Source organism: Oncorhynchus keta, chromosome 9, assembly GCF_023373465.1.
Source record: "Oncorhynchus keta strain PuntledgeMale-10-30-2019 chromosome 9, Oket_V2, whole genome shotgun sequence".
In the NCBI taxonomy this organism is placed as follows: Eukaryota; Metazoa; Chordata; class Actinopteri; order Salmoniformes; family Salmonidae; genus Oncorhynchus; species Oncorhynchus keta.
Genome location: NC_068429.1, coordinates 29590220 through 29602724, shown reverse-complemented (window position 1 = coordinate 29602724; position 12505 = coordinate 29590220).

Sequence of the window (12505 nt, the reverse complement as noted above, 5' to 3'; positions counted from 1 at the left end):
AAGTTACATGCCTTACAGGCTTATTTGTATTTATAAAAAATGTAAGCTAGAATTGAGTTCTTGGCCACTTGAATATTTCTCTCTGAGACTACAAAGTAGAACGTTTGCTTTGCTCCAATGAAGATTAAAGCACTAGTTCTAATGCCACAGGCACCACATCACATACCCACATGGGTTGTTTGTGTGGGCTAGACCCTACACTTCTTTCCTCATCCGCCTTGGAAGGAAATGGTTTGTAGAAAGTGTTGCTGCCTGTAAGGTTGCTGTCAACACTCTGGTAACAAGATTGCATCTTGGTACACAAGTTGACAATTATTTTACTGTCTTTCTCTTTCATGTTATTCAATTGTTACCATGCACCTGCAGCAAAGATATAGCTCAGATGTGCGAGTGCCTTTTGAATCACTGTCTATGGTAGAATTAGCTGATTAGCATTTCATTGGGGGGGGCTAAATACAGGTGAATATATTAAAAGTCACATTGGCTGAGAGAGATTTACATGGTTATCAAAATGTCACGCCAGGATAATCCTACACGAAATACAGACCTTATTTTAAGTACTTTTTAAAATCCCCTATGGGGAAAAATGAATGTTGGAAAAACAATTGGAACGATTTCCCTGTTTGACCGCTAGGTTTTATGGGTATTATGTCACCCCCACTGTGGGGCTCTATGCTTTTCAATGTAATCTCCTCATCATTGAAACTGATCCTGGTCACTTTAATATAACAGACACACATCTGAGCTACCTCAACTCTGTTTTCAATTTCTTTAACACCTTTTAAATTTATTTCACCTTTATTTAACTAGGCAAGTCAATTAAGAACAAATTCTTATTTTCAATGCCGGCCTAGTGGGTTAACTGCCTTGTTCAGGGGCAGAACAACGCAACCTTTCCGTTGCAAGTCTAACGCTCTAACCACTAGGCTACCTGCCTGTTGATTGGCTCATTGAAGGTGTCTCTCCCCAGCAATCACATAAAGTTCTGAGAACCATATGTTTATTAAAGCTTGGTGAGTGTGTTTGTCATATAGTTATTTTGCATACAACTTTCTGAGAATGGTGCAGGATAGTTGATTGGCTTTGGTAAATTCTCAGCACATTTAAGGAACTTGAAAAAAAAAATGTTTTCTTACTTTAACAGAACGTTTCCTAAAAGTTCAAACATGGTTAAATGTAATTGATATGTTCGTAATGTTTTGGGAATGTTCTCTCATTGGTTTGACATTGGGAATGTTCTAAAATAGTTCAGAGAACCTTAAGAAACAACATTCTGTGGGAATTTCAGTACTTAAGCATAATGTTTCCTACATGTTTCCGTTGGTTCTACTTAGTCATGTTCTCAAATTGTTCCGAGAACGTTAAGATAACGTTAGTAACATTTAGAGAATGTTCTAAGAATGTTATCTAAAAACAAATATATTTGGTTTTCAGCATCAACAAAATGCTCTAAGGAAATTAATTTATATCTGTCCTATCAGTGTTCGGAGTTTTTTTTTTTAAGTTAACGAAAAATAAGCTAGCAGTGTTACTGAAAGTCTTGACACATTCAGTGAAAGTTTTAAGGATGTTATTCAAAAAATTCCAAATCTATCATATCAGTTCTCAGAGCGTTAATAAAACCTCCCAGGAAAACGTTCAAGGAACCAGAGTAAAACGTTCTAAGAACCTCCATGCAAACTAAAAAATAAACTTCCTGGAAGAGGTGAAATTTTCACTTCTCTTCTCAGAACGTTTAAAAAACCTGTTTTAAGAGTCAGGAAACGTATGGGTTCGTTCCCACAACTAATGTTAAACTCAAAACGTACTTTCCTACAACTTCCAAGGAACCAGATATGCTAGCTAGGTCTCCTCTTTGTTTCGAGACCAAACGAAACGGGTGACACATGCGCTTGTCTCCACATGCGCATGGATGAGAGCGCATGCGACTGCGTTTTCTTGTCCCAACTTCTGAGCGCATCTCAAGAGGAGATATTTTGTTTCTAGGCAAAACATTTTACAGTCATATTTTTTTTTTTTTTTTTTTTTTTTTTTAAATATATAATTCCTAGACTAATTTCTAACTTTTGAAGAAGATCGGATTATGTGAAGAATATGAGGACGCATGTAGCCTATGGAGAGAAGGTTTGAGAATATGTTGTGCATTTGCGTCAGTGGATATCATCTAATATGGCAAGACAAAAGAGCAAGTATTGTTTTTATTCTATTTTTTTAAAGAGTAATAAGAATACCTATTTGTTGTCAAGAGGCAAATATCCCAAATCTCAAAGTGTCTCTAAGGTCATTTGAGTGAAACACAAGTGTCTAAATTGTGAAAAGTTCAGAGTGTATTTTTGTGTTCTTTTAATTTATTTTTTTATACACAGTTGTTTTGGTTATTTATGAACTTGTTCCCTCGCCTTTACATTAAAATCATGGTAAACAAAAATGTAACCTATGTAACTAACTATTACTACAATAATACTTCTAGAGTCCTACTCTTTGCAGTCTTTCTGAATTGACTGAGCTGAAATGGAATTGAGCCCAATCTTGTCATCTATTAATATAAAAACAGGTTGATTATGTTAACATATTGGGAAACTTTATACTGAGAATGTCTATCATACTTATCACCTTGATATAGTACAGATGCCCATTGGTCACTTGTTTTGGCAGGGCCAGCTCTAGCCTTTAACCTTAACCCTTCCCATGGATCCCGTATAGCAGGGACCCATAAATTACCCTTGTGTTGTTTGCTTGGCTTTGAGCTGTTTTATGTCTCTATTGCTATCTGTGTCTGCACGTCAGGACATAGATGTAGTCAAGCTCCAATTCTCCTTTCATCAGCTTTTCAAATAGTGATATGGCCAACAGCAACAGTCCAGCTATTTGTTTTCACTCTCCTCTGTGGTGCCTAACTGGTGCTTTGATTGACAGGCCTGCAACAGAGTCTTTCCAAAGGATGTGCATGTGCTTATCTCTTCCTTCAAGGCGCTACACACACACACACACACACACACACACACACAAACACACAGAGAGACTAATGCAGACATTTTACAGACTCATTGGCTCACACGTACAAACATACAAACACGATAAATGGACATACACTGAGTGACATTAGGAACACCTTCCTAATATTGAGTTGCACCCCTTTTTGCCCTCAGAACAGCCTCAATTCGTTGGGGCATGGACTCTACAATGTGCTGAAAGCCTTCCATAGGAATGCTGGCCCATGTTGACTCCAATGCTTCCAACAGTTGTGTCAAGTTGGCTGGATGTCCTTTGGGTGGTAAACCGTTCTTGATACACACAGGAAACTGTTGAGTGTGAAAAACCCAGCACCATTGCAGTTCTTGACACACTCAAACCAGTGCACCTGGCACCTATTACCATACCCTGTTCACAGGAATTAAATCTCATGTCCATTCAGTCTGAATGACACACATACACAATCCATGTCTCAAGGCTTAAAAATCGAATTAAATAACCAATATTGATAACCATCTACAGTGCCTTCAGAAAGTATTGATATTCCTTGATTTATTCCAAAACATATTAAATTTGTTTTAAATCTTACCCATCTACACACAATACCCAATAATGATAATGTGAAAACATGTTTTTTTTGTAATTTTTTGCTAATATATTGAAAATTAAATACAGTCAAAACATGTTAGAATTATCTCTGGCAGAGATTACAGCTGTGAGTCTTTCTGGTCACATTTCTAAGAACTTTGCGCACTTGGATTGTACAATATTTTCACATTATTCTTTAAACAAAAATTTGAGCTCTGTCTAGATGGTTGTTGATCATTTCTAGACAGCCATTTTCAAGTCTTTCCATTGTCGTGACGTTGTATCGGTTAATGTGACGACTGCTGCTCATTGAATGATTAGCGTGATTAAATGAATCAGCCAATTATTAACCTCTGGGATATGTGGGACGGTAGCGTCCCACCTCGCCAACAGCCAGTGAAAGTGCAGGGCGCCAAATTCAAAACAACAAAAATCTCATAATTAAAATTCCTTAAGCGTACAAGTATTTTACACCATTTTAAAGATACAATTCTCGTAAATCCAGCTACAGTGTCTAATTTCGAAAAGGCTTTACAGCGAAAGCACCACAAAGGATTATGTTAGGTCACCACCAACTCACAGAAAAACACAGCCATTTTCCAGCCAAAGAGAGGAGTCACAAAAAGTACAGAGATAAAATGAATCACTAACCTTTGATGATCTTCAACAGATGACACTAATAGAACTTCATGTTACACAATACATGTATGTTTTGTTCGATTAAGTGCATATTTATACTTTTTAAAACTCATTTTACATTGGCACGTTACGTTCAGTAGTTCTAAAACATGTGGGGATTTTGCAGAGAGCCACATCAATTTACAGAAATACTCATCATAAATGTTGATGAAAATACAAGTGTTAAATATGGAATTAAAGATATACTTCTCCTTAATGCAACCGCTGTGTCAGAATTCAAAAAAACTTTACGGAAAAAGCAAACCATGCAATAATCTGAGTACAGTGTTCAGACAACAAAGCAGCCAAAAAGATATCCGCCATATTGTGTAGTCAACATTAGTCAGAAATAGCATTATAAATATTCACTTACCTTTTGATGAGCTTCATCAGAATACACTCCCAGGAATCCCAGCTGCACAATAAATGTTTGATAAAGTTCATAATTTATGTCCAAATATAGCTTCTTTTGTTAGGGCATTTGGTAAACAAATCCAAGCGTGCGTGCAGGTCCAGCTGAATGTCGGACAAGAAGTTAAAAAAGTTCCATTACAGCCCGTAGAAACTTGTCAAACTAAATATAGAATCAAACTTTAGGATGTTTTTATTATACATCTTCAATAATGTTCCAACCGGAGAATTCCTATGTCTGTAGAAAAGCAATGGAATGAGAGCTAATTCTCTCGTGACCGCGCTTCACACGCCTGTGGCACTCTGCCAGACACCTGGCTCAATCCCCTCTCATTCAGCCCCCTTCATAGTAGATGCCTCAAACAAAGTTCTAAAGACTGTTGACACCTAGTGGAAGTGCAATATGACCATTTACACTGTATATTGGAATGGCAAAGAGTTGAAAAACTACAAACCTCAGATTTCCCACTTCCTGGTTGGATTTTTCTCAGGTTTTCGCCTGCCATATGAGTTCTGTTATACTCACAGACATCATTCAAACAGTTTTAGAAACTTCAGAGTGTTTTATATCCAATACTACTAATAATATGCATATATTAGCATCTGAGACAGAGTAGCATGCAGATTACTCTGGGCACCTTATTCATCCAAGCTACTCAATACTGTCCCCCTGTCACCAAGAAATGTTAACTCATTCACCTCATTAACCAAGAAATGTTAACTCATTGTTTTTATTGAGTTTCTATTTCCCAAATTAACTAAACAAATATCAGAATGTCGATTTTACAACAGTCGCTAATTAATCAATTTCCTCTACAGTCTCATTCTGAACATCGCATAATTCGGGAATCTGCACAAACCCGAGTCCCACCAATGAGTTCGTACCACACCAATTTTAGTTGATTATTTATTTACTAGAAAGCTAAAATGATAATAAAAGATACACATACACAAAAACACAGTCTAGGCTATTGATTATAACTTAGTATAAACGGGCCAACACACTATGGCACGTGTTAACCAAAATGGGGATTTAAAAGAGAGAGAAAAAGAAAAAGTACACAAGAGAAATATACATTTGGGTGCATTTGTCAGCTATGCTTATTTTAAACCTAGCTTTGCCCCGAACTGCCGCTCTTATGGGTCATAAAATAATGATGTAATTACGTGTTGAAGGTCTCCGGTGGGACTCTTCGCGTAGACCGTTTAGGCTTCTCAATGACGCACTTCTCTAGTGCAACTCAATGGTTGTCCTCACGATGTCAGTGTCCTTTTGGCTTAGTGGTCTGATTCCTTGCCTTTGTTCTGAAAGGGGTCTTCTGAGGACAGCCAGCCCTGTAGCTCAGGGCTCACAGCGTAGGAATGAAACATTGTAGATACCACGATTCGATGGGGAGTGGAGCCCGGGTGTTCCGACTTGAATTCAACCGCTTAGACGCAGCCACTCATCTGTAGCATGGGTAGAAAAGGGTTCCTTTGTCTTCAACATCGTGTTGCGTTTCGGGTTCGTTGACTACTCAGACCTTGGCTGCAGCTCGGGTCACTTAGTCTGATGTGTTAATTTTTAACTCACAGGTCTTATACCCTCGGGTCAGAAGTGGGCGTTACCGCCTTTAGGGCAATTCTCTCGGCGTAACAAGTTATGAGGCAAGGTCTAGATTTTACTCAGATCCAATTTAGACAACTAACTTCACATTTCATCTTTACCAAAACATTCTTTTTGATTTGGGCATTTTCCACCCAACGTAGAATGTATAAACATCAAGCACATATTAGGAAAACTCTTAAAGTTACAATGTTTTCATTATAACGTTATCCTTTGGACTTTTAATAACAAAACTGACGTTCATTTTCATATTCCATCTATCGGCATTACCACCATTGTGGCTAACGAAACCCCTTGTCTCAAAGTCCATTTATTGCATGTTAATGTTCTCCATAGTTCTCCATAGTGAGAGGACAAAGGAATTTGGTCTCCTGCCTCAGATTTACAATGGGTGTGTGGTGTCATAACCCCCCCCCCATCTTCCTATCCCTTGAAACTGTAACTAGGCCCCTCATGAACCTTCAATTTTTATTTTTTTATTTTACCTTTATTTAACCAGGTAGGCTAGTTGAGAACAAGTTATCATTTGCAACTGCGACCTGGCCAAGGTAAAGCGTAGCAGTGTGAACAGACAACAACACAGAGTTACACATGGAGTAAACAATAAACAAGTCAATAACAGTAGAAAAACAAAAAATCTATATACATTGTGTGCAAAAGGCATGAGGAGGTTGGCAACAAATAGGCCATAGGAGTGAATAATTACAATTTAGCAGATTAACACTGGAGTGATAAATGATAAGATGAACATGTGCAGGTAGAGATACTGGTGTGCAAAAGAGCAGAAAAGTAAATAAAATAAAAACAGTATGGGGATGAGGTAGGTAAATTGGGTGGGCTATATACTGATGGACTATGTACAGCTGCAGCGATCGGTTAGCTGCTCAGATAGCAGATGTTTAAAGTTGGTGAGGGAGATAAGTCTCCATCTTCAGAGATTTTTGCAATTCGTTCCAGTCGCAGGCAGCAGAGAACTGGAAGGAAAGTCGGCCAAATGAGGTTTGGCTTTAGGGATGATCGGTGAGATACACCTGCTGAAGCGCGTGCTATGGGTGGGTGATGCCATCGTGACCAGTGAACTGAGATAAGGCAGAGCTTTACCTAGCATAGACTTGTAGATGACCTTGAGCCAGTGGGTCTGGCGGCGAACATGTAGCGAGGGCCAGCTGACAACAGCATACAGGTCGCAGTGGTGAGTGGTATAAGGTGCTTTAGTAACAAAACGGATGACACTGTGAAAAACTGCATCCAGTCTGCTGAGTAGAGTATTGGAAGCTATTTTTTTGATGACATCGCCGAAGTCGAGGATCGTAGGATAGTCAGTTTTACTAGGGTAAGTTTGGCAGCGTGAGTGAAGGAGGCTTTGTTGCGAAATAGAAAGCCGACTCTAGATTTGATTTTGGATTGGAGATGTTTGATATGAGTCTGGAAGGAGAGTTTGCAGTCTAGCCAGACACCTAGATACTTATATATCTCCACATATTCTAGGTCGGAATCATCCAGAGTGGTGATGCTAGTCGGGCGTGCGGGTGCAGGCAGTGAACGGTTGAAAAGCATGCATTTGGTTTTACTAGTGTTTAAGAGTAGTTGGAGGCCACGGAAGGAGTGTTGTATGGCATTGAAGCTCGTTTGGAGGTTAGATAGCACAGTGTCCAAGGAAGGGCCAGAAGTGTACAGAATGATGTCGTCTGCGTAGAGGTGGATGAGCATGGCTGAAGTGCACCCGTGACCTGCTCGGAAACCGGATTGCACAGCGGAGAAGGTACGGTGGAATTTGAGATGATCTGTTTGTTGACTTGGCTTTTGAAGACCTTAGATAGGCTGGGCAGGATCGACATAGGTCTGTAACAGTTTGGGTCCAGGGTGTCTCCCCCTTTGAAGAGGGGGATGACCGCGGCAGCTTTTCAATCCTTGGGGATCTCAGATGATACGAAGGAGAGGTTGAACAGGCTGGTAATAGGGGTTGCGACAATGGCGGCGGACAGTTTCAGAAATAGAGGGTCCAGACTGTCAAGCCCAGCTGATTTGTATGGGTCCATGTTTTGCAGCTCTTTAAGAACATCTGCTATCTGGATTTGGGTAAAGGAGAAGCTGGGGAGGTGTGGGCGAGTAGCTGCGGGGGGGGGGCGGAGCTGTTGGCCGAGGTTGGAGTTGGAGGAAGGCATGGCCAGCCGTTGAAAAATGCTTGTTGAAGTTCGATTATCACGGATTTATCGGTGGTGACCGTGTTACCTAGCCTCAGTGCAGTGGGCAGCTGGGAGGAGGTGCTCTTGTTCTCCATGGACTTCACAGTGTCCCAGAACTTTTTGGAGTTAGAGCTACAGGATGCAAATTTCTACTTGAAAAAGCTGGCCTTTGCTTTCCTGACTGACCGTATTGGTTCCTGACTTCCCTGAATAGTTGCATATCGCGGGGACTATTCGATGCTATTGCAGTCCGCCACAGGATGTTTTTGTGCTGGTCGAGGGCAGTCAGGTCTGGAGTGAACCAAGGGCTATATCTGTTCTTAGTTCTGCAGTTTTTGAACAGAGCATGCTTGTCTAAGATGGTGAGGAAGTTACTTTTAAAGAATGACCAGGCATCCTCAACTGACGGAATGAGGTCAATATCCTTCCAGGATACCCGGGCCAGGTCGATTAGAAAGGCCTGCTCGCAGAAGTGTTTTAGGGAGCGTTTGACAGTGATGAGGGGTGGTCGTTTGACCGCGGACCCGTAGCGGATACAGGCAATGAGGCAGTGATCGCTGAGATCCTGATTGAAGACAGCAGAGGTGTATTTGGAGGGCAAGTTGGTCAGGATAAAGTCAATTAGGGTGCCCATGTTTACGGATTTAGGGTTGTACCTGGTGGGTTCCTTGATGATTTGTGTGAGATTGAGGGCATCTAGCTTAGATTGTAGGACTGCCGGGGTGTTAAGCATATCCCAGTTTAGGTCACCTAACAGAACAAACTCTGAAGCTAGATGGGGGGCGATCAATTCACAGATGGTGTTCAGGGCACAGCTGGGAGCTGAGGGGGGTCGGTAAGCAGGCGGCAACAGTGAGAGACTTATTTCTGGAGAGATTCATTTTTAAAATTAGAAGTTCGAACTGTTTGGGCATAAACATGGAAAGTAAGACAGAACTTTGCAGGCTACCTCTGCAGTAGATTGCAACGCCTCCCCCTTTGGCAGTTCTATCTTGACGGAAAGTGTTATAGTTGGTTGGGTATGGAAATCTCAGAATTTTTGGTGGCCTTCCTAAGCCAGGATTCAGACACGGCAAGGACATCAGGGTTGGCAGAGTGTGCTAAAGCAGTGAGTAAAGACATGCAGGGCCTGGGTTTACCTTCACATCCCCCAAGGAACAGAGGAGGAGTAGGATGAGGGTGCGGCTAAAGACTATCAAAACTGGTCGTCTAGAGCGTTGGGGACAAGCAATAAAAGGAGCAGATTTATGGGCGTGGTAGAATATATTCAGGGCATAATGTGCAGACAGGGGTATGGTGGGGTGTGGGTACAGCGGAGGTAAGACCAGGCACTGAGTGATGATAAGAGAGGTTGTATCTCTGGACATGCTGGTTATAATGGGTGAGGTCACCGCATGTGTGGGAGGTGGGACAAAGGAGGTATCAGAGGTGTGAGGAGTGGTACTAGGGGCTCCATTGTAAACTAAAACAATGATAACTAACCTGTACAACTGTATACAAGGCATATTGATATTTGAGAGAGACATACAATGTTGTCTTGGTAAGCAAACTCCAGTGTATATTTGGCCATGTGTTTTAGGTTATTGTCCTGGTGAAAGGTGAATTTGTCTCCCAGAGTCTGTTGAAAACCAGGTTTTCCTCTTGGATTTTGCCTGTGCTGAGCTCTATTCTGTTTCTTTTTATCCTAAAAGAATCCATAGTCCTTGCCGATGACAAGCATACCCATAACATGATGCAGCCACCCCCATGCTTGGAAAAGTGGTACTCGGTGATGTGTTGTGTTGAATTTGCCCCAAACATAACGCTTTGTATTGAGGACATTTCTTTGCCAGATTTTTTTGCAGTTTTACTTTAGTGCATTTTTGCAAACAGGATGAATTTTGGAATATTTTTTATTATGTACAGGCTTCCTTTTCACTCTGTCAATTAGGTTAGTATTGTGGAGTAACTATAACGCTGTTGATTCATCCTCAGTTTTCTCCTATCACAGCCATTAAACTCTGTAACTGTTTTAATGTCACCACTGGCCTCATGGTGAAATCCATGAGTAGTTTCCGTCCTATCCGGCAACTGAGTTAGGAAGGACGCCTGTGTCTTTGTAGGGACTGGGTGTATTGATACACCATCCAAAGTGCAATCAATAACTTCACCATTCTAAAAGGGATATTCAATGTCTGATTTTTGTATTTTTACCCATCTACCAATAGGTGCCCTTCGCATTCCAATGGTCTTTGTGGTTGAATCTGTGTTTGAAATTCACTGCTCGACTGAGGGGCCTTACAGATCATTAAAGGCTATGTTTTTTTTATACATTTGTAAACATTTCTAAAAACATAATTCCACTTTGACATTATGGGCTGTGTAGGCCAGTGACACAAAATCTAAATTTAATTCATTTTAAATGCAGGTTGAAGCACAACACTGTGGAAAAAGTCAAGGGGTGTGAATACTTTCTGAAGGCACTAGATGTCACCTTGATACATACATACGGTCTACTCAATGGGGGGAGGGCATGTGTCTTTCACTCCCGCTTGCCACGCAACGGCGTGCGAAGTAGCCAATATCAGGGTGACGGTCATGGTAAGCACACACATACAAAACATACAAGCAACATTACACCCATCGTCAGTACTTTTAATTTAAAAAAAGAAACCATCAGTTTGATAACTGAATATTTACCATTATTTATGTAACACTAACAGTGAAATATGGTATGGTAGTTGTGTGGTAAGAAAAAAATAACAGTGCGATCAAAACTGTCTATAGTAGACCGCTTTCGACACACCCACTCCTTTTCACAAGCCCACTACTTTCCTTTCGACACACCCACTCCTTTTCACAAGCCCACTACTTTCCTTTCGACACACCCACTCCTTTTCACAAGCCCACTACTTTCCTTTCGACACACCCACTCCTTTTCACAAGCCCACTACTTTCCTTTCGACACACCCACTCCTTTTCACAAGCCCACTACTTTCCTTTCGACACACCCACTCCTTTTCACAAGCCCACTACTTTCCTTTCGACACACCCACTCCTTTTCACAAGCCCACTACTTTCCTTTCGACACACCCACTTTCTCATACTCCGGTTGTCATATTGGGCTGCAGCTACCCACCTCTAGTTTACCCACGTCATTTGTTTTGCCTAAAAGTTTACCCACCTTTTGAGGAAAATGCATTTAAAGTAAAGTGAGCTTTACTTTTTTCTTATTGACAGGCAATCAGAGTTTACCCACCTATTTTCTTTTACCACTACATCACCGTCAGTAATAAGAAATTATATAATGTAGTCGTGACAGAAGTGGAAACCAGGTTATGGTTTCAGATCCCTTTCACATCAGCAATGACAATGCAATTTATCTGCCTGTCTGCCCATGAACCTACTCCAGAGAAATTATTTCCCGGGACGAGCCCCTCTACTGCAACCCTTTGCCTCCCCCTCCCTAGAATCCACTGTCCTTATCTCACTCCATAGGGGCTCTGGGGATGTGGGGTGAGAGAGAGAGGTTGAGGGGTTACAGACCCTCTGGACCAGGATTAAAGAACAGTCACACTGTCTCCCTGATTGAAGGCACATTTTTTTGAGGTATGCTGTCTAATCTCTGTCTAAACATGATTGCCAAGAGGGTTCCGTGAGGCCTGATAACAACTAGCTACTTACTATAAATAGAAGAAGAAAACGGCCCCCTGTATATTATCAGTAAGGGAACAACCGTGTTTTCACATTGAGAATGCTTTATCTTACACTACGTCATAGTTTCCCTCTGTCTACGCTTTCTGTTATGATACTGAACTTCCAGGTAATAGCTAGTATCCATCTTTATCTTTCTCTCTGTATTCTTGGAAAAGGACCCGTAAGTAAGCATTTCACTGTTGCACCTGTTGTTTACGAAGCATGAGACGAATACAATTTGATTTGATTTGATCCGTTTATACATATCCAGAGGTGTACGCTCGTACAAAACTATAGGGCTTTTGAAGTGATGCTGATACACTGTAATAACTTCTGTAGGAATGTCTCTGTCTCTCCTTCGCTCCCCGGGCTTTTGAAACCCAGTAAA